The sequence below is a fragment of the Mastomys coucha genome, unplaced genomic scaffold (genome assembly GCF_008632895.1).
Source record: "Mastomys coucha isolate ucsf_1 unplaced genomic scaffold, UCSF_Mcou_1 pScaffold18, whole genome shotgun sequence".
In the NCBI taxonomy this organism is placed as follows: domain Eukaryota; kingdom Metazoa; phylum Chordata; class Mammalia; order Rodentia; family Muridae; genus Mastomys; species Mastomys coucha.
In genome coordinates, this window is record NW_022196900.1 from 73774409 (window position 1) to 73797739 (window position 23331).

General features: G+C 39.2%; 1 protein-coding gene and 1 pseudogene across 3 annotated transcripts in view; one reads left to right on the forward strand and one right to left on the reverse strand.

Moving 5' to 3' along the window:
* Pik3r3 (phosphoinositide-3-kinase regulatory subunit 3) overlaps positions 1-23331 on the forward strand; it is a 71128-nt gene that overhangs the window by 6269 nt on the left and 41528 nt on the right. The window lies entirely within an intron of this gene.
* LOC116096464 lies at positions 18129-19596 on the reverse strand (annotated as a pseudogene).

Genomic DNA, 23331 nt, shown 5'->3' on the forward strand with positions numbered 1-23331 from the left:
TACACAAATACATAAATAAATAAATAAATAAATGTGGGGAGAGAAATTAACCTGGGTGTGCTGATGCATGCCATTACTCCCAGCATTTGGGAGACAGAAGGGAAAATCAGCATGGTTTACATAAGGAATTCCAGGACAGTCAGGGCTGCAAAATAAGACCCTGTTTCAAAAACAGAAACAAACAAACAAACAAAGGAGAAAGGATGAATATTGTAGCACACACAGAATAAACAAACAAAATATGGCACTGAAGTTGCCAATAACCCTTACTCCTGAGGTAGGTTTGAGGTTCCTAGACAAGCAGTCGCTGACTAGGCTCTCAGAGACCCTCATCTTTGATATAAGATCTACTCTAGAATTTAACTGTACGTGATTGATCCTAGAATCATTCACATTTAAAGAACTCAGATAAAGACTGAGGTTAGTGGCACATACATTATAGTCTCAGCATTCAGAAAAGCCGAGGCAGGAGGATCCAGAATTCAAGGCCGTCTTGGGTTACTTATCTAGACCTCTTAGGAAGAAAAAGAATAAAAGTCTATGTGATAATGTTTCATTAACTCAACACTTGAATTTTGCCATTAAATTTTAAAAAGTTTCTGTTTTACGCGTATGATTTTGGCCTGCATGTATGTCTGTGCCACACGCAGGCACCAAATGCCTAAAGAGGCCAGAAAAGTGCATCAAATCTTCTGAAACTCAGCAGTCAGATGGTTTCAGACCATCCTGTGGGTGCTGGGATTCGAACCAGGTCTTCCACAAAAGCAGTCATTGCTCTTAACTGCTGAGGGATCTCTTCAGCCCCACACATTGTTGTTGTTCTGATGGTAGAAAAATGTAATAAATGATTCTTTTTTTTTTTTTTAAATAGAACTCCTAATATTCTAGACTATTTTGGGTCTCACCAAGATAAAGTTTTGAAATTTAGGCAGCAACATTTCCTCAGTAGATAATTGTTTTTTTTTTTACATCTATTTATTGATGTGTGTCTCTGTGTGTGTGTGTGTGTGTGTGTGTGTCTTGTGTGTGTGTTTGTGTGCTTTCATGCTCACGTCAGGGTCAGAAGAATCAATTGTAGGAGTTGTTTGACCCAGGTTGTCAGATGTAGTGGCATGTGCCATAACCACCAAGCCATCTCACTGACCTGAAAATTAATATTTTTAATTATTTGGCAAGATACAGATATAGTAACATTTAGAAAAGTGATTCATGTTGGAGCTGCGGCTCAGAGGCAGAACACTTGCCTAGCGTGTGTGAAGCTTAGTGCTCCGGTCCCCAGTTCCTACCTTCCAAAGTCTTCAGTGTCTTTTATCTCAGGATTCTTTTCTTTTCTTTTTTTTTTTTTTTTTTTTTTTTTTTTTTTTTTTTTTTTTTTTTTTTTTCGAGACAGGGTTTCTCTGTATAGCCCTGGAACTCACTCTATAGACCAGGCTGGCCTCGAACTCAGAAATCCACCTGCCTCTGCCTCCCAAGTGCTGGGATTAAAGACGTGTGCCACCACTGCCCAGCCTCATCTGCTTTCTTAGTAGAACCAAGGTATGGCACCACTTACAATGGGCTGGGCCCTGCTCTATTGATGACTAATTGAGAAAACGCCTTATAGCTGGACCTCATGAGGCATTTCCTCAGCTGAGGCTCCTTCCTTTCTAATGACCCTAGCTTGTGTCAGCTTGACACACAAAGCCAGCTAGTACACAGGGGCTTCTTTGTGTAGCCGTGGCTATTCTTGACCTCCCTGTAGATAATCTGCCTGCATCTGCCTCCACAGTGTGGGGACAGAGGCTTTGCCACCATGCCTGAGCCCAGGCTGGCTTTGAACAGGTGATCTCTCTTTCCGCCTCCCAAATTCTGGAATTACAAGTGTAATCTACCTCACTTAACTCAATGTTATTGTAAAAATGATATTGTAGTGTGGAATAAATGGTGTAAAAAGTGGACCAATTTTTAATATTTTATTGAAAATGATTAGTCATTGTTTTCCTATCATATATTATAGTTTAACTATGTTTCATTAGAAGTGTGATGATTCTTCCATTTGATGATGCTTTTTAAATTTCTCCTTACTGTTTTGATACTAAATACTTTATTTTTTTTCTTAGAATGTAAAGATGCTGGGCTATATTTATAGTTTTTGTATTTCACATGATAGGTAGAAAAAGAATAACAGGGTTGGGGATATGGCTTTAGTGGGTAGAGTGCTTGACTAGCATTCCTTAAGTCCTAGATTCTATCTAGCACACGTTGGGAATACCTCTAGAACTGAGGAGGTAGAGACTGGAGGATTGATCAGAAGTTAAACAGCACCCTCAGTTACAAACTCAATTGAGGCCAGTCTGGGATGCATGGGACTTTGTTACAAAAATTTAATAAATTAATGAAAAAAATTAACAAAGGAATTAGAGATATGTCTGTGATATTACATAATTTTTTGATTTAAGAAGTTGAGCCGGGCAGTGGTGGTGTACGCCTTTAATCCCAGCACTTTGGGAGGCAGAGGCAGGTGGATTTCTGAGGTAGAGGCCAGCCTGGTCTACAGAGTGAGTTCCAGGACAGCTAGGGTTATACAGAGAAACCCTGTCTTGAAGAAACAAAACAAAACAAAACAAAAAACCCCAAAACCAAACCAAACCAAACAAACAAAAAAATAGAGCCTGAGTATAAAGAACACAGGAACTAGAAATAGATGATATGAATTCTAGCTCTGCCTCTTTTGAGTGTATGTGTATTCGAGTATGTGTAGATGTAGATTCAAGTATGCAGATACGTGTGCATGTGGAGGCCAGAAGTAAACCTTGAGTGTCTTCCTTGATTACTCTCCACCATATCTTTTGGAGACAGTGTCTCTCACTGAACCTGGCACTCACTGATTGCTTATATTGACTGGCCAGTGAGCTCTGAGATATGCCTGTCCCGGTACACTGAATGAGAGTTAGACTTGTGCAAGATAACTCCTGGCTTTTTAACACCTGGTTCTGGGGACGAGAACTCAGTTCTTCAAGCTTTCAGGCCAAGCACTTTACCAACTGAGCCATCTCCTCGGCTTCATATTATTGTAGGCTTAGTATCATCTTATGCTTTCTTTGTACCATTTTTAAAAAAGATTTATTTATTTATTTATTTATTAAGTGTATGAGTACACTGTAGCTATACAGATGGCCGTGAGCCATCATGTGGCTCCTGGGAATTGAACTCAGGAACACCTTGCTCGCTCGCTCTGGCCCTACTTGCTTGTACCATTTCTTTTAGCAAACAATTATCTTTATAAAGTACATATTTAAAGATTTATTTATTTTCATCTGTATGGGTGTTTTGTCTGCATATGTGTCTGTGTAGTACGTGTGTACAGTGGTCTTGGAGATCAGAGAAGGATCACTTGGAGCGGGAGTTAGAGAACTGCCATGTAGTTGTGGGAATTGGACCCAGGTCCTCTGGAAGAGAAGCCAGTGCTTTTAACCATTGGGTCATCTTTCCAGCCCCTGATTGTGCATATTTATAAGTTTATATGAAGTAAGAAGGTCATCTGTTTTAATAAGAGAGGCAGTAGATGTCCATGTCCCATGTCAGTGTGAGATCTACTCTCTGCTTTGGTATTAAAGAGTGAAAACAAACCCAAAATTATTGCCACCAACCATTATCTACCCCTGAGTAGCCAGGGCACATAGCTATGTAATCTTGAGTTGTATTAAGAAAGCTTAATTTGGCTGGGCGGTGGTGGCGCATGCCTTTAATCCCAGCACTTGGGAGGCAGAGGCAGGCGAATTTCTGAGTTCAAGGCCAGCCTGGTTTACAGAGTGAGTCCCAGGACAGCCAGGGATACACAGAGAAACCCTGTCTCGAAAAAACCTGTTGTCTTTTTTGTGGTTGGTTGTTTGCTTTTGGAGACTGGCTCTCTCTATGGAGTCCTGACTATCCTGAACTAAGTAGATCAGGCTGGCCTCAAACTCATAGAGATCCACTTGCCTCTGCCTCCTAAGTGCTGAGATTCAAAGTCTGTGACCACCACATCTAGCAAAAATTTATTATTATTATTATTATTATTATTATTACTATTATTATTTTGTTTTTTTCAGACAGGGTTTCACTGTATATCCCTGGCTGTCCTGGAACTCACTCTGTAGACCAGGCTGGCCTTGAACTCAGAAATCGGCCTACTTCTACCTCCCAAGTGCTGGGACTAAAGGCGTTCTCCACCACTGCCCAGCACTGCCCAGCTAGAGTTTGTTTTTAATGTGTATTTGACATTTTTTTTTTTCAAACAGGGTTTTACTGTACAGTCCTAGTTGGCCTAGAGCTTGCTGCAAAGGCTAGGCTGTCCTCAAACTCACTAAGATTTGCCTGCTTCTGCCTTCTAAGAGCTAGCATAAAGGCATGTACCACCATGGTCAGTCTGTATTAGATTTTTTGAATTTTCAGTTTTATAGTAAGGACACTCAGTGTGGTATTATTTATTAATAAGCATTTTTTCTGTTATTTGTATATGTTTCATAAAATAGTTATAAGTTTCATAAAATAGGGACAAGTTGCAGAGCTGATTTAATGACTTAAACAAACAAACAGGCTTCCGGGTTTGTTGAACTCCTGTTTTTGTCAACCACATACTTAGAGTTTGAGACAGGCTTAGTCATCAGTCTAGTAATAAAATGGTCGCAGTGATTCCAGACAAACTCACACATGGCTTCTAAAAGAACAGAGACATCTGCTTCTGTGCCTCAGTTTTCAGGGAGGAGACTCCAGAAACTTTTCCCAGACTTCTTTCATGTCTTTTTGCCCAGAGTCAGGTCATATGCTAGTTCCTGAACCAATCCCCATCGATTACCCTTACACTAATTGTGTCTCTGAAAGTGGACTGGTGTTGGTTTCCCCTGAGGCATACTGTAAGTGGAGGGACTCTGTTAGGGAGACAAGGAGGAAGGACAGGCACTAGGGGAACAGTCAGCAGTGGCCATGATTTGCAGAACCACAGCTTTCTTCAAGATTATTCTTTACTTTTTCCATTAATTTATTTATTCACTTTATATATCTCAATTGCAGCTCTCCTTCTTATGGTCCCCCTCAAGATTATTCTTGTGTTTGTACATAAAAAGTATTAGGAAGTTACTTGTTCTGCCCTTTTACAGCTAAAATTTAGTGATGGGAAACCCATGTTCACTTTCTAACTTGGCGTTCACAAGGCCAGATAGTATATATTAAAAGTTACATAAAAGGACAGTGAGGTAGGTCCGTGAGTAAGGGCATTTGCTGCCAAGCTTGATGACCTGAGTTTGATTTCTGGGATCCACATGGTAGAGAGAGTTGCCTCCAACTTCCACACTTGTGCTGTTGCTTGAGAACACACAAATAAGTGGATTAATGAACAGAGAGGAAGGGCTGTGTGAGATTGCTCAGTGCATAAAGTGCTTGCTCTGCAGGGCCTGCTAACCTGCTTTTGGTCCCCAGGATACACAGGGAGGTGGAAGGAGAGCACTGACTTCATGAAGTTGTCCTCTGGCCTCTACACAAGTGCTGCGGTTTGAATGATTTACCGACACACACAGCATAGACAATTAGCCCATAAACTCCCTGCATCACCAAGTTAAAAAGACATAAATGAAAGCAGGTGTGTTTGCACATGCCTTTAATTCCAGCACTGTACTTTGGAGGCTGAACTTTGAGGCAGGAGTTTGAGGCCAGCCTGAACTTCGTCGTAAGACCCTGTGTCTTGAAGAAGGAGAAGAAGAAAGCAAACTGTAAGATAGACCTTTTCCTGTTTTGTCAGTTATTTATTGCAAGAAGAAAGTAACCTCTCTGGTTGATACTTTTCTCAGTTGAGGAATATTAGGCCTGGAATAAAGTTTATTTGCATAGCAACTAAAAATGTGAGAGAACATGGAATAACTATAAATGCTTTACATTTTAATTTAGTGCGTGTGTATATCTCAGTGTATATGTGTGTATATGCATACATGTACATATGGAGGCTAGAGGACAACTTGTAGGAGTTGGTTCTCTCTACTGTCATAGGGTCAGCAAGTTCCTTTACCCATTGACCCAACTCACTGGCCCATAAACTTTCAAGTCTAAAGTAAATGAAGTTAACTTGGAATGGGTTATGATTTGAGGACTAGCCTTAAAAATTAGGACACCACTATAAAGTAATCTATAGATTATATCTTTTAACTAACATGTATGATATACTTAAAAATTGGTTGTGTTCCCCCATCTCCAGTAAATTGGAAACTATAATCTATATCATAGGATGTTTAAGAGAGGTGGCTTTGGAATAAATTGCCTGACTTGATATTGCGTCTCTTCTACTTGTTAGTATTGCATCTCTGGGTAATTTACATGTGTTAGATTTTCCTCATTTAAAAAAATGGAGGTGAGTCTAGGGTGACAGCTCCATTGGTGAAGTTCATTGACAGACATAAAAACCTGTCTCCTAGAAGCCATCCAGAAAACTGGGCATGGCGGTACATGCTTATAATCCTAGCCTGCTTTCCTGCACCTTTACACATGAACATACACACAGAAGAAAGATGCAAGTGGTCTGGTCCTTTGCTAGAGTTATTGTGAAAGTTAATTGCCCGTGCATGCACGTGTGCGTGCATTCATACGAGTGCCAGAAGGCAGCACTTTCTGGATTGCTTTCCACATTATCTTTCACTGGATCCAGCACTCACCGATTAGCTAGACTGGCTAGCCAGTGAGCTCTAGAATTTCTCGTGTCTCTTCCTCCCAGTACGGGGAATGTAGGCATGCCCTGCCACGCCAGGAGTGCTGGTGACCCAAAGTCAGGGTCCTCATGTTTGTGTAGCTGACATGTTACCCACGGAGTCATCTCCCTAGTTCCTACTTTTGTGTATTAATTCATTGATACTTTTAACAATTTTGTGACTGTCAGACACTGTTCTAAGTGCAGCAGTGAGCAAAGCAAGTCTTCCCATTTTGAAGTGAGGGAAGAGAATCAACAAATTCATAACTGTAACACACAGTAATGGTGATAAGACCAAGATAAATACAAAAGTGGACTCTGAGTTGGGGAACTGATAATGTTAACTGTTTGGGCAGGGAGGCCTGACCTAAAACAAGTGAGAAAGAGAGTGTGTACATAAATGGCAGACATGAGAGCAGGAGAGTTTTTCAGGTAGATACAATATCTGATGACTTACCTTGAGTCAAGACCATCTATCTCAGTGACATATTCAGGGATGACATTGGAGGCCAGTGAGGCAGGAGTAGAGTGAAGAGAAAGTATAAAAAGTAAAAGAAAACAAGCTGAAGAGATGGCTCAATGTTGAAAGTATTTTCTTTTTCTTTTCTTTTCTTTTTTAAATTAATTCATTAATTTATTGGTTTTTCAAGATGGGGTTTCTCTGTGTAGCCCTGGCTGTCCTGGAACTCACTCTGTAGACCAGGCTGACCTTGAACTCAGAAATCTGCCTGCCTCTACCTCCCAAGTGCTGGGATTAAAGGCATGTGCCACCACTGTCTTCAGATTCACCAGAAGAGGGCATCAGATCTCATTACAGATGGTTGTGAGCCACCATGTGGTTGCTGGGATTTGAACTCGGGACCTTTAGAAGAGCAGTCAATGCTCTTAACCACCGAGCCATCTCTCCAGCTCTGTTGAAAACATTTTCAGTGCAAGTGTGAGGACTTGAGTTCACATTCCCCCAAACACTTATAAGTCTGGACACGATGGCACGATATGAGGCAGACATAGAATCCCTAGAAGCTTGCCTGGCGTGTGCAGAGCAGTGGCAGAGAACTCAGGCCCTGTCCCGAACAAGATAGTGCTTGACCAGCATCTGATGATGCTCTCTTCCACACCCACACCTGCCACACAGACAGAGGTGTGCACACACACATCATGCATGCACCCACAATTTCTTAAAAGAGATGGAGAGAAGGCTTAGCATTTAAGGATTCAAAGGACTGGAGTTCTTTTCCCAGCACCCATACAGGTAACTCCAGTTCTAGGGCAAACTGATCCCTCTGGCTTCACAGGCACTATATACCAACACACATGCATGCACACACACACACACACACACACACACACAAGGTAATTTTTTTTTTTTTTTTGAGACAGAGTCTCTCTATGTAGTCTTTGCAGTCCTAGAACTTTGCATAGACCAGGATGGCCTTCAACTCAAAAGATCCACCTGCCTGTGTCTCCAGAGTATTGAAATCAAAGGCATGAGCCCTGTGTACAGCAATAAAAATGTATCTTAAGAAAAAAAGAGCGATGATGGCTGGGCCGTGATGGAGCACACCTTTGATTCTAGAGCTCTGGAGATAGAGGCAGGTGGCTCTCTGTAAATTCAAAGCCAGCCTGATCTACAGAGTGCATTCCGGGACAGCCAGGGCTACACAGAGAAACCAGTCTTGAAAAACCAAAAAAGAGAAAGAGGGGAGGGGAGAGGGAGAGAGAAAATATGAATGATATAGGTAGTGGTAGAGCATTATATAGTATAGGACATTGTGAGCCATTATAAGAACTTTGACTTTCAAACTTGAGTGAAAGCCCCAGTAAAATGGCTCAGCAGGTAAAGGTGCTTACTGCCAAGCCTACCTGTTAAATTTGATCTCTGGGACCTATCTGGTGGAAGGAGAGAACCAACTCTACAAAGTGTTATATCTGTACATGAGATCACATACATGCATCCACACAAAATGTAATGAAAAAACTTTAATAGATGAGGGGCCCTCAAGCTGTGTTGAGCAGTGATCTAAAATAGCTGCTGGCAGAGAATATAGATAGATGGGAGTGGAGAAAACAGTAGGAGCTGTGCCAGTGATAAAGTAGTAGTTGCATTCTGAATATTATTATTGCCAATTATATGGCATGTCACTTCAAACTGACTGTTTTCTAGTTTCTTAGCTTTATATTTCTGTATGTGAGTTGATTAAAAAAATTAAGCAAAATTTCTTTTTTTTTTCTTTTGGTTTTTCGAGACAGGGTTTCTCTGTGTAGCCGTGGCTGTCCTAGAACTCACTCTGTAGACCAGGCTGGCCTCGAACTCAGAAATCTGCTTGCCTTTGCCTCCCAAGTGCTGGGATTAAAGGCGTGCGCCACTACCGCCCAGCTGACTGAGAAATTATTGATTCAGTTCCTATCATAATGGAATTAATAGCCTAGTGAGGAGTGAAGAAGCTAAACTACTACTAATAAACATATATACTTTTAAAAAAATGAACCAGAAAAATGGCTAACAGGTAAAGGTACTTGCTACACAGCCTAAGGACCTGAACTCAATCCCAGAGACCAACATGTGTGCATCTGTGAATACATTATACAGCAACACTTTCATGTTTGTTTCATTTAGCAGCCATGTTTTGGCTTTTAGAAAGCTATCCGCTTAATTTAAAAAGTAGTATCACTGGGTGATTTATACTTGTGGGACATTAGTTCAGAACATGGAGGTTAGCCTTTCTCCAAATTATCACTAATTATAAGAGCAGCTGTCACATATTGAACTGGGACTGCTCTGAGCTGGTTTTTGGTTTCTAGGGTTCAGTAATGAAACTTTAGAGTTGTCAGATAAAATGTATACTTTGTGTCTCATAAAATATTTGGGACATATTATATTAAAAAGTATTGTTTATTTGAAATTCAAATTTAGTTGGGTATTTTATATTTGTATTTGTTAAATCTGGCAAAACTAATTTAGGGAAAGGCTGTTAACTACACAGCATCTTCTAGAACATTTTTGTATAGTGATGTGTAACTTGATGAAGTAGATATCTGAATAAAAATTCAACAGAAATTCACTAAAACAAAAGATCAATAACTTACATAACTGAAAAGGCCAAAGAGTAAGCGCATCAGGTTTGGTATGACCAATGCTATGAAGCTTTGATAGTCTTTCTCCAGTTCTTTTGGAATTAAAAAACCTTTGTTGGTTTTTTTCCTCAAGTTGGCTTTCCCAGTGATAAAGATGGCTGCCGCTTTTGGGTCCCAGAATTACAGGCATCCTTATTCATAGCCGGTAAAGATTCTGTTACGTAAGCATAACACAAAGCTTGACCTTGAATGCAGTTAGACCACCCCTGTGTTCTAAAGGATCACTGCTTTAAAATCTGGGTAGCTTTTTTGTCTAGACAGTAACTATTAGAACTACTTCAAGGGTTTGTCAAAACACGTGTTGCTTGTTCTTACTTCTCTTCACTGTTTCTGATTTAGTAGGTCACCATGAGTCTGAGTTCTAGGCATTTGTAAATAAGGGTTAGACTGGCTTTGCTAGTCACAAACCATACTTTATAACCAGTGCTATAACAAATTAAGGCCCATTCCTGGAGCTAAGGAATAGGTTAGTTCCATCTAAACTTCTTACCAGTGTTGGGAAAGAACAAGGGATTTTAGAGAAATGATAACTGTGTCCAGTGAAAAGAAAAAAGAAAATGCTGTTTTTAGATATCCACTTTTCTTCCCATTTATTTAGGCAATAGCTTCTCGATTTTTCTTTTTCTTTTTTCTTTTTATTTGTTTTTTATTTATTTTATGTGTATGAGTACACTGTAGCTTGTACAGATGGCTGTGAGCAATCACGTGTGTGGCTGCTGGGAATTGAACTCAGGACCTCTGCCGGCCCGCTCGCTCCAGAGTAATTCACTGTAGCTCTCTTTAGATGCGCCAGAAGAGGGCATCAGAAGGTGAACCAGAAAGATCCCATTTTTATAAAACAAATAAAATACAAAGTATATTTTACATCTTTTGTTTAGGATTATACAAACACAAAGAAAGGTATGAAATATTTTTCATGTTCTCATTTGGTGGGATGAAGCAAGTAAACAAAACAATCTTTGTGTTGTTCTATGGGTGGAGATAAGACTATACAAATAAGAAGTAAATATAGTTGGTTAGGTGGGAATAAGTAGTGTAGAAAATGAAGTTATAGCAAAGGGGGTTGGAGGGCAGAGAAGGAATTGCTGTTTGAGTAGTCAGAGAAGACCTCACTAATCTAGCGACTTAACCTTAATTGTAAAATATGAACAGAAATATCTAAAATATAAATGTGCAATTTATTGAATTATATAAAGTGAAGTACCCCATAACCACCACTGACATAACGATGAAGGTAGGCAGCTTCTCTGAAGTCTCAGGCACTCCTGTTCCCAATTATACCTTTATCTCAACAGGTAGGTATTAAGTTGACTTTTTATAGCAACTTCTTTTTCTTCTTTATAGTTATATCCCTAAATGATGCATATTATTTCTGTCTGCTTTTGAGTTTGTTATACATGGAATTTTGAAGAATGTATTTTCTTATTTTTTGTCTATTATTATCTATACTGTTTTCATATAATGATAGTTTCTTTTTTGTTAGTATAAGGTATTTTATTGTGTATTAGTTCATTTTTAATTTTTTCTTAGACAAGTGCTCACTCTGTATCCTTGTCTAACCTGGAACTCCCTATGTAGACCAGGCTGACCTCAAACTCAGAGATCCACCTGTCTCTGCCTTCTGGGATTAACGGCATGCACCACCACTGTTATTCATTTTTTGGGGGAAGGGGGTGGTTTTGAGATGGGGTTTCTCTGTGTAGCCCTGGCTGTCCTGGAACTCACTCTGTAGACCAGACTGCCTCTGCCTCCCAAGTGCTGGGATTAAAGGCATGCACCACCACTGCCCAACTTTTTATTTTTGATTTTTTTGGTTTTTCCACGGTCATTCTTTACTTTTCCTTTTTATAAGAGTTCTTGTCATAACCTTAGTCCACATGGATCAGAAATAATCTTCCCATTTTAAATAATTTTACTTTGGTTGTTTGAAACTGCTCTCAAATTTGTGATCTTCTTTCTCAGCCTCCTGAGTACTGAAACTATGTTTATGTGTTAATGTATCCAGTCTTTAACCTAGTAATTTTAATCACCTCTGCAGAACTCTTTTAATCAAGTGATGAAACATATTCAGAGAATGGCATATAGACAACTTTTTATGAGGGTAGTTATTCTGTCAGTAACTCTAAATTTCAAGAAGATAAAACTTTACCAGTTGGACTTGGTAGAACATGTGTTTAATACCAGCATTTCAGAGGCAGAGGCAGGCAGATCTCTGAGTTTGAGGCCAGCCTAGTCTATAGAGTGATTGCCAGGACACCCTGGGCTATACAAAGAATCCCTGTCTTGAAACAAACCAAACCAAACTGTATTTCAAAAAGGGAGCAAGAATGAGTTGAAAAGAAAGAAGGCAAGGAAGATGTTCTGTGAGGTGTAGAGCCATAAGAGTTGAGTGTTGGAGGAGCTATGGACATTTTGTTGTATGTAGGATGAAAAGTGCCTGTGGGAAAGCTCTAGAAAAATGAGCCTGGAAGAATGGGCAGAGACAAAGGCAGTGGAGGGCCATCTATGCCATGTAGAGTTCAAATGTTATCCTGTATGTAGTAGCTAACTCTTGAAACAATTTGCTAAGCTAGGGTGGTTGGTTTTGAGAGTCAGAATAAGCAATGAAGGTAAGAAAAGAAGCAGCTTGGATTCCTACCAGGACTAAACCCCAGGTGATTAGCTGAAATAAAGGTAGGTCTACTGTACTTTTCTATAGGGAGGGCCTTAATAAGACATACTTAGGGAGTGGAATAAACATCAAAGTAATAGGTTTAAGAGGAAATATGAGGTGAGGAAATGAACAGGGAATATGTATCACCTTTAGAAAACTTAGGATGCAAATATGAAAGTTAATTAGAGAAGGAAGAACTGTTTATGTAGCTCAAGCTATTCCTGAACTTGTTATGTTGTCATAATGACCTTGAATTTAGGATTCTTCTGCCTCCAACTCCTGATTGTTGGAATTTTAAGCATGTGCCACCATGCCTGGTGTATGTGAGGCTGGTGTTCACACCCAGGGATTCATACATTCTCGGCAAGCACTCTACTACCTGAGCCACATTCCTATCCCAAGAAACAGATATAAGAATATTAGAGTTGAACTTGTTTCATATTTTCAGGCCCTATATAGGTAAAATTCAGACAATGGGTCTGTGTGATTAGAGGGACAGGAAGGTGCTGGATTTGAAGATATGAAGGGATTATTAGATTAGTAAAGGAAGAGAGAAACCTTTGTCCAACACTCAGTAGTCTGAACTTGAGTTTCAAGAAGAATGGAGCTTGGGTGATAAAATTGAGTGGCAGCTGAATTATTTTTTTCTGGTAAAGGGCACAGGAAGGAGGAAATAAAAACAGTTCTCACTTGTGGGTTTGCTTTTCAGGGTTTCAGGTGCTTGTGGTCAACTGCAATCTGATAATAATAAATGAAAAATTCTAGCAACAATTGATAAAGGTTAAATTGCACATTGTCCTGAGTAATGTGATGAAATCTCCTACTGACCCATTATACTATGCATCGCACACAAAACTTTCCTTTTGTCACACATAGGCCCTGGCAGTCACGTAGTAGCCATTTTCATTATTAGATCTACTGTTGGACTATCTCTGGGCTTGTGTTTGATTAACCCTTATGTCATAGCCTAACCCTGAAACACAATGCCTTCCTCAGTTACCTCCTTTTATCCCATCATTTAGGCATTATGCCATCATCTCACAACATTAGAGGAAGGATAGATACAGCATAATAAGATATTCCAAGGGAAACCACATTCATAAAACCTTTTTATTAACAGTATATTCTAATTTTTGTATTTTCTTAATCTCTTACATTTAGCTTATAAGTTAAACCTTGTCATAGATGTATATGTACAGGAGAAGATAGTATCTATTAGATTCAGATATTGTCTATGGTTTTAAGTATCCATTTGAGATCTTGGAGTATATCCTCCATGGATCAGATTAGAGTAACCACTGGCCACTCTAATGTGGGATGGAAAGGTCATTGCTTAGAGGCATATGGATAAATTACTAACAAAATAGTAATCTCAGTTACGATTAGAAACTATAAAATGGAAGTGGCATGAATTTCCAAGATGTTGTCATTTCCTTCAGGAGAATTCAGAAGATGTGGTGTAGTAATAGTAGAAACAGGATTTTGGGGTTTTCCAGCAGTGGGATGACAAAAGAACAAGGAGCTTGCTAGTGAGTTCCAGGCCAGCCTGGTCTACAGAGCAAGTTCCAGGATAACCAGAGAAACCTGCCTCAAAACCAAAATAAATAAATAAATAGGAAAGTATCAGAGAAAACTCTGTTAGCCTTCATCCATATATATGCACACATATGTATGTACACTCACACATGTCCACATACATTTGAACACACTTGCACATATTACCACAGACAGGGTCTCATTATGTAGTACTGGCTGGCCTGGAAACTCACTATGTAAACCAGCAGGCTTCAGACTCATAGATCTGCCTGCCTCTGCCTCCTGAGTGCTGGGATTAATGGTGCACACTACCACGGCCCAGCACCCTCTACACATTTTTAAAGATTAAAACACTGTTTAGATTTATTTTTTCTGTTTTATGTGTCTGGTGTTTTGCCTTGTGGTCAGGGTAGCATTGCATTTTCTGTGCTTGGAGTTACAGATGGCTGTGAGCTACCCCTTGGGTGCTGAGACTTGAACTGGGTGCCGAGTCCTCTCAAAGAGTAGCAAGTACTCTTAATGCTAAGAAAATCTCTCCAGCTCTTAAAAACAAGATATTAACTTTATTTTAAATTGTGTGTGTGTGTGTGTGTGTGTGTGTGTGTGTGTGTGTGTGTGTGTGTGTGTTTGTGTGTATACGTCCAAATGACCTCGGAGTACCTGATGTGGTTGTTGAGAATCAAGTCTTCTGTAAGAGCACCATGCACTCTTAACTGCAGGCCTATACCCCTTCTCCTCCAAGTTATATTTGAGACAGGGTCTCACTGTGTCTCCTCACCATTCTGAAACTCACTGTGTAGACCAGTCTAGCCTCAAACTTAGAGGGATCTGACTACCTCTGCCTCCTTAAAGCTGAGATAAAAGGCATGTATCACCATGCCTGGTGCCTACCCCCTTTTAATGGCCAAACAATATTTTATTGTGCATACATGCTATGCTTTATTCATGAATTGATGTATATTTAGATTGTATTTCTTACAAATAAATAGTATGAGAAACATAGGGTACAATATTCTTCTTAACACTTGATTTCATGAAAATAGAGTAGAATTGTTAGATCATATCATTCTACTTTTGTTTTTGTTTTTTTCCCCGAGTCAGGGTTTTTCTGTATAGTCCTGGCTGTCCTGGAACTCACTCTGTAGACCAGGCTGGCCTCGAACTCAGAAATCTGCCTGCCTCTGCCTCCCAAGTGCTAGGATTAAAGGTGTGCGTCACCACTGCCTGGCTCTGGTCTTAATCTTTAAAAAAAATATGTATATTTATTTTATGAGTATGGATGAGTGCCCAAGTGCATCATGTATGTGCTTGGTTCCTGGGGAAATCAGAAGAAGGTATCAGATCCTAAGGAACTAGAGCTCTATACAGCTGTGAGCTTGCCATGTGTCTGCTAGGAACCAAACCCAGGTCTTCTAGAAGAGCAGTGTGTGTTCTTAATCACTGTGCTGTTCTCATTGCACTAAGTGTTACTGCATTGTGGTTTTGATTTGTATTTTCATGTTATTATTGATATTGAATATTTTTTCATATACTTGTTTCTTTTTTCTCTTTCTTCTTTTCTCTTTGGTAGTAGTTATCTGATGGAGTTTTGTAAGTCAAATCTATCTAATTTTTTATAAGCACAAATAATTTCAATGATTTGTGGTAAGTAAGAGTAAGGTTTAAATCCACTAGGGGAAAATGAAAATTACAAGCTTTTTCTATAGAAGGAAGTAAAACTTCCTGGTGTTAAAAGCCTAACATAAATCAACTGCATAAAATTCAGCATTTAGAGTATTCAGAAATAGTAATGCTAATAGGGAAAAGCTAAAAAAATTGAGAAGGGGCAAGGCAAGAAAATGAAGCATGGACAAGAACCCTCAAAGGCATTTTTAGATACAGGAATTCGCAGCAAGGAAGAGACACAAACATGATTGGGAATGAGATCCTGGGTGTAACATACGGCAACTGAGAGTTGGAATAAATAAAAATAACGACAAACTACTACAACCAAAATCCCCAGATATTTTGTTGTTGTGGTTTGTTTTTTTAGACAGTGTCTATATAGAATCCTGGTATCCTTGTGCTTTTTCTGTAGACCAGGCTGGCCTCCAACTCACAAAGATCTGCCAGCTTCTGCTTCCCAAGTGCTGAGATTAATGATGTGCGCCGCTACCACCCAGTCAAAATCCCCAGATTTTATATGGGTTAATCCAGATGTTGCCCCACCCCCAGATTTAGAATGTAATTTGAATGAAGCATCAGTAAAAGCTTTAGACTTCCAGAACCATTCACCCTGGAAAGCCAGAGTCAGGAAATATTTTGTTCGCACAATATACCTGTTGAAATGAAAAAAAAAAAAATAGCAGTATGTCAAGGAGGCTTTATGCAAGGTGTGTTTTCAAATGATGAGCAGAATCTTAAACTTTAGTAGTGGTGTTCTGAGCTGGGGTACACCTTCCCAGTGTTTGTCAAGTTCCCCTGTTTGGCTTTTGACAGCAAAACTGGTGGTTCTCTTAGCACCAGTTTCTACAAACCTTCCTGCCACAAACACCTCAGTTTCTGAGAAGATTCATCAAAGAATCCTCTTTTTTAAAACCATTTTAAGCCGGGCAGTGATGGCACATGCCTTTAATCCCAGCACTTGGGAGGCAGAGGCAGGCGGATTTCTGAGTTCAAGGCCAGCCTGGTCTACAGAGTGAGTTCCAGGTCAGCCAGAGCTATACAGAGAAACCCTGTCTCGAAAAACCAAAAAATAAAATAAAATAAATAAAACTATAGATTTTGTCCATTTATAATGAGAGCATGCAGGATAGACAGGACAAGCTGCCCTCATGCCTAGGTGCCCTTCCTACTTCTATGCCTTGGCTGTTTCAGTGTCAAGAGGGAGCTCTTCACACTCATATTACATATTTGCTGCTATGGCTTTTTGTAGGGTATGGTAAAAGTGTTATGATTTGAGAAATATCCACCTTGACCACCCACCAATCTAAAAATTTCATAAAGAAATTAAAACTGGGTAAGTTCAAGGCCAAACTAACTAGCTTAGCAAGACTGTGCAAAATAAAGGGTTGCAAGTATAGCTTAGATTGTGTATGTGCAGCTCCCCACTACTCCTGAGAGAGGGGGAGAGGGATTGAGATTAAAACTGAGCTGGGATAACTAGCTGGGGTAACTAGCATGTACAAGACCCTGACTTCCATTTCCAGTATCACAAATAAAAGGTAGGAAAGGGGTAAAGAAGAAAGAGAAAAAAGAATGTGGAAGAAATTAAATCCTCACAGAGGCTTATTTTAGTAATGCTCAGAAAAATTTATTACAGATTGCTTCTAATCTAATGAACTGATGGTATTTGACCATTTTCTCAACTGCTAAGACCTTTAAGAAATGATAACAGTAAAACAAGTTAGTGAAGACTGAGGCATACACAGACACTCAGTAGACAGCCTGCCAGTGTGCACAGTAAAAGTATGCACCATGAGGCAATTTGGCACTAATACCCAGTGGTTTACATCATGATTTCCTAATGCATATACAAGATTTTAAAAAAGAATTAATGTGAAGAAAGACAAAGAAAAAAATAAGAAACTAAAATACAATGTCAGAAAAAGATAATAGCAGATAGAACTTTTTACCTATAGTGATATATTTAGATAGATGCTCTATTATAACAAAGGCAGATTAAATCATATGGTGATATTTTGTTTACTAAAGGATACTAAATTAATGATAGAATATTTAAGGGCCTGACAGGTAGTTCTGATGCCATCTGACTTGCTAATCTTTGATAGATGCTGATAAAACTGAAAGACCTGATCAATAAAAACCACAGGCCACTTGTAAATGAAAACTTCTTTGCAGTCCCCAGTATGGGACCCTGTGCCTCATGCATCCTTCTTGAAGACGCTACTACTGAATTTTAGCTCCACCCTAAAGAGAACAAAAACAATCTTAAAAGTATTTTAGGCCTCTAAATAAATTCCTAACCTAGTATCAATTGTATTATTTTTCAATTTAAACGGAAACAATGTAAATGGTTCTTTTTCACATAAAGTGAATGATCAAGCATATCACAGTGGTTGGGTTCTCAGGAACCATGCATGTTCATCTTAAAATGTTCACTTTGTATGACATTTAGCTGTCAATTGGAAGCAGTTCAAAGGCCATTACACAGTTGATAAGCCAGGTAGAAGGAGCCATCCCGACTCTGTCCTGCTGAACCCTGGGTAACAATGAAACAAGATCCTTATAGATGATGTATTTCATACAGAAGTGCCGATGTGTGGTATGCAACTGGGTTGGTGGTCTGAGTTGTATCACTGCTTGGTTTGGGCTTTCTTCTGAGGACCTTGACTCCTGCCACAGCAGTGAGCTTAAGAAGGTCATTCTATAGGTGATGTTTGAAGTTTACACTCCCGAAAAGAAGTAACATCCATCTGATGGTATTAGCAACAGCTGCCTTCTGTTGAGCCTGCTCCTCTATGGACCTTCAAGAACTTCATAGTATTCTTCTTGTTCATGTACTTTGCATAGAGGCCAGCATCCATTGTGAACCCTCAAGCATACACTTCAAAGGACTTTGAGCTTTGTTCATTAGGAACAATGACTTGAGTAACTGTTCCGTCAAACTCAGCACATTTTCTAGCCTTAAGAACTATCTCAAGTTTGTTGAGCTTCTCCTGTTGTTATGGAAGCCACTCCTACAAGCCCAGTAGCCCATTTTTCTGTTGCCTGGCATTTGTGACTGAGCACTGGCTAGTTGAGAATGATTCATTCTTCTCTGGTAGCGGCAATAATTATCTTATATTCTCATTGTCTGTATGATCACAGGCTACACACCAAATTGTTGACAGCATTCCTCAAGGCACCACAGGACAGTAACACCTTGACTGTCTTTGTGCCCATTCTTGGTCACATGCTGGAGTGGTAAGTCTTTTTGATAGCCAGTGGTGTTTACTAAAGTGTTATGCTGGTACAGCAATTCTATACCTTCAGGTGCCCATGACTATAGGGTTCATGCAATGGTGTCCATACAGTGTGGTCTTTAACTTTTGGGTCATTTCCATTTTGCAAAAGGTATTCACCAGAAGGAATATTACTTTTAGTAGAAAAAACATGAAGTACAGTCTCTCCTGTGATTTCTTTTCCTGGTGTATTACTGGGTGATGACTTCACTGTGGAGGGGCTTGACATCATTTTTCTGTGACTTGAATTATTCAGCTAAAGTGGAGGTGTGCCCAGTGAAAGTTTAAGGGTGTCATCTGATATGGTAGTTTCTCCTGAGTGTGACATCAACCTAAAGTTGGCCTAAAGGTAGAGAAGAACAGATAGTTGATCAACAGTACATTTTTTTGCAAGCTATGTCTCTATTGCTACTTGGAATGTTACTCCCACATATCTTAGAAGTAGGACTGGGAGGTCTGATGCAGCGGTCACAATTTCTATTACACCTTTAGTGAGAGGTGATCTTTTACAGAGACCTTCTTTTCAGGAGTCTCTTCACCCTTGTTCACAGTATCTGGAGACACTATATGCTCAGCCAATTGTAAAGAGAGTCTAAGATGGTGGCCCATGCCTGTAATCCTAGAATTTGGTAGGCTGAAGGAGGAGGAGCATGAGTTCAAGGTCAGCTGGGGCTACATAACAAGACCCTGTCTTAAACCAAACAACATAAACCAAACCAAAGCCAATCAAGAAAAGTGAAGCTGGGGGGTGAAGGGTGGGAGCAAAACCCAAAGAACCTAAGATACTTTTCTGATATATATGTAGAACAAATAAGGTTTTTGGTTCAAAGATCACTACATACTTGCATCCTTTGATATACTAAGTCAATAGAAAATGTAGATTTAAAATATGGTTCAGGGTTATGAGCATTCACTATTCTTGGAGAGAATTCAGATTTGGTTCCAGCACCCACATGGCTGCTCACTGTTATATGTAACTCCAGTTTCAGAGGATCCAATACTATCTTCTAGCCTCCATTGACACTGAATGCACATGGTATACTGACATTCAGGCAAAACAGTTGTGCATTTAGAATAAAAATAAATTAAAGCCAAAACAAAAGAAAAACCCTAAAAAACAAAAACACCAACTATTTTCAATATTTATTTATTAATACAAATAAAAAATAAATTAATAATTAATAAAACAATATATCTATTAATTTATCAATATTATTATTACACATATATGTGTAAGTCAGGGGAAAACTTGTAGGAGTTGGTTCTTTTGTTTCTTCATGGGGGTTCTGGTAACTGAGCTCAGGTCTAAGCTTGGCGGCAAATGCCTTTACCTGCTGAGCCATCTCAACAGCCCTAAGCATTTTTTTAAACTTATCTTTGTTTCTGTGTGTATATGGTGTGGCGTGTGTATGCAGGCTAGAAGGCAGCTTGCAGGAGTTGTGGCTTTCTTCTTCTACCTTTATGTGTGTTCCTCTAACCAAACCAGGTCACCAGGCTTCACAGCAAATGCTTTTGCTGGCTGAGCCATCTTTCTAAGTCATTTATTTTATTTTATTTTATTTTAACTTTTATTGCATTATGATGAGAAGATTTTATTTTTTTAATTAAAATTTTTTGACAGGGTCTTGCTATGTATCCATGTCTATCATAGAACTCATTATGTAGACCAAGTTGGTTACTACACTTGGCCTAAGTCATTAAATTTTAAAAATTATAAATATATATGATGGGCTGGAGAGATGGGTTAGTAGTTAAGAGCATTATCTATTCTTCCAGAGGACTTGGGGTCAATTCCCAGTGCCCACATGGTATCTCCCAACCATTCAAACTCCAGTTCCTATGATTGAATCCCTTTCGGGCCTCTGCAGGCAAAACACCAATACACATAAAATAAATATTTTAAAAAATTATAAATGCATGTGACAAAATGTATCACTTTGCTCCTTTTTTTTAATAGTGCCTATGATCAAACTTAAGGCTTGCATAAGTATGATCCATCCCTCAGCTTCATTTCATACATTTAAAGTTTTAAGTTTAATGTTATTGGTTACATTCACATGTTGTCAATTACCAACATTACTTACCTTTAACGTTATTGACTGGGTGGTGGTGGTTGCATAGTAAGCATTTTACTAACTGAGCCATCTTTCCAGACCCAAGTGAGACTGGATCTCAATAAAATAAAATAAAGAAGCCGGGCAGTGGTGGTGCACGCCTTTAATCCCAGCACTTGGGAGGCAGAGGTGGGCAGATTTCTGAGTTTGAGGCTAGCCTTGTCTACAAAGTGAGTTCTAGGACAGACAGGGCTATACAGAGAAACCTTGTCTTGAAACTGCCCCCCCCCAAAGTAAAATAAAATAAAATAAAATAAAAAATAAAACAATAGTCAGGGGTGGGCCACGCCTTTAATCCCAGCACTTGGGAGGCAGAGGCAGTCAGATCTCTGAGTTAGAGGCCAGCCTGGTCTACAGAGTGAGTTCCAGGACAGCCAGGGCTATACAGAGAAACCTTGTCTTGAAAACAAACCAAGCAATCAATCATCAAACAAAAAACACCACCTGTATGTATAGGTAAACGTTATCTATTTATCTGTGGGCTGATGTAATTTTAAAAGATACTATTCATTGTAGCAGCAGCAAGAAAAGTAACAACTGAAAAAAAAGTCATGGTATGGGGAAGTCAAAGTTCTCTCAGGTAGCATGACTTAAAAGGACGTAGTATTTAATGAATTGTGGTATTGACACCAATGGTAGATAAGAAATGTTTGCCCAGAAACTGAACCTCTGCTTTATAAAGAAACTTGATGTATGTCCCGAGTGCTTAGCAGATGAGTGAGGAGATGGACTGTTTGAACAATGAAACAATGTTAACTAGACATAAAATAGCTTTTCTATTCAAACATATACAAATAATAAGTTCTTAACTATAGTATAAATGTGAAAAAGAAAACTCAGGAAAGATAAGGACTTTTTTTTTATGCTGTAGAGGAGGGAAGATAGTGAAGATTTTTCATAAGACTTGAAAGGCAAAGATTGATGTTCATTAAAATTTGCAATGTACAAGTCAACATTGTGGCAGATACCTCTAATTTTAGCACGGAGGAGACAGAGGCAGGAGAATCTATGTCAATTTGAGTTCAGCCTGGGCTACAGAGTGAGACCTTGTCTATGAATGAATGCATAAATAAATAAATATATACATACATAAAATATACAGTTATTTCAAGACAACAGGAACAGAAGAGATGCCCAACCATTTGGGAGAAAATACTAAAATATTTGTAGAGCATAGAATTGAAAAGGATTAATAATAAGCATATGTGAGGAGTATTTTATATACTGCTAATCATAATAACAGGAAGGGACTAGAAAGTCGTAACAGAGGACCTGCAGACAGGAAAAGGTGTTCAGACCCTTTAGTAGTGCAGATCAAAACACCACGAAGTGGGGTTTGTTTTCAACCTAAATGCTTGAATTCCATGGCTAAGCACACAACCAGGACCTCAGCGTGCTTGGCAAGTGCTCCTCCCTTGATCTACATTTCCCAGCCTGTTTTAAAACTTTCACCTAATTAAAGTTTTTCTTCCTAGCTGTTGAAATGATTGCTCATTTTAAGTATGAAATGGTCTTTAAAACATTTAAATGTTTTGTTTATGTGATGCGTGTGTCTTTATGCGTTTATGTATGCTGTGTGTATCTGAGCCTGTGGAGCCCAGAAGAGGGTATAGCATCCCCGAATCTGGAGTTGTTACAGGCAGTTATGAGCCACCATGTAGGTGCTGGGAACTGAATCTGGGTTCTATGCAAGAGAAGTGAGTACTCTGGTTTTTTTTTTTTTGGTTTTTTTTTTTTTTTTTTTTGGTATTTGAGACAGGCTTACAGAGATCCACCTGCCTCTGCCTCTGCACCACCACTCCAGGATCACACACACTTTTAACTACCAAACTACTGAACCATCTCTCCAGCCTTATGAAAAAGTCTTTTAAAAAGGCATATTTTGAAAGAAATAATATGTGTGTTTGGTGACACCCATCATCTAATCTTGTCACTCAGGAGGCAGACAGAGGCAGTTGAATCTCTGAGAACAAACCCATCCTGGTCTACGTGGTGAATTCCAGGGTAGCTGGGATTACAGAGTGAGACACTGTATAAAAAAGAAATATAAAGATCATCTTTGGCTACCTATGTTCAAGGCCAGTCTGGGATACATGAGAGACCCTGTCTAAAGAGAAAAGAAAGAAAGAAAAAGAATTTAATGAAAAATATGTCTTAAAAGATAAAATAAGGGCTGGCGAGATGGCTCAGTGAGTAAGAGCACCGACTGCTCTTCGGAAGGTCATGAGTTCAAATCCCAGCAACCACATGGTGGCTCAC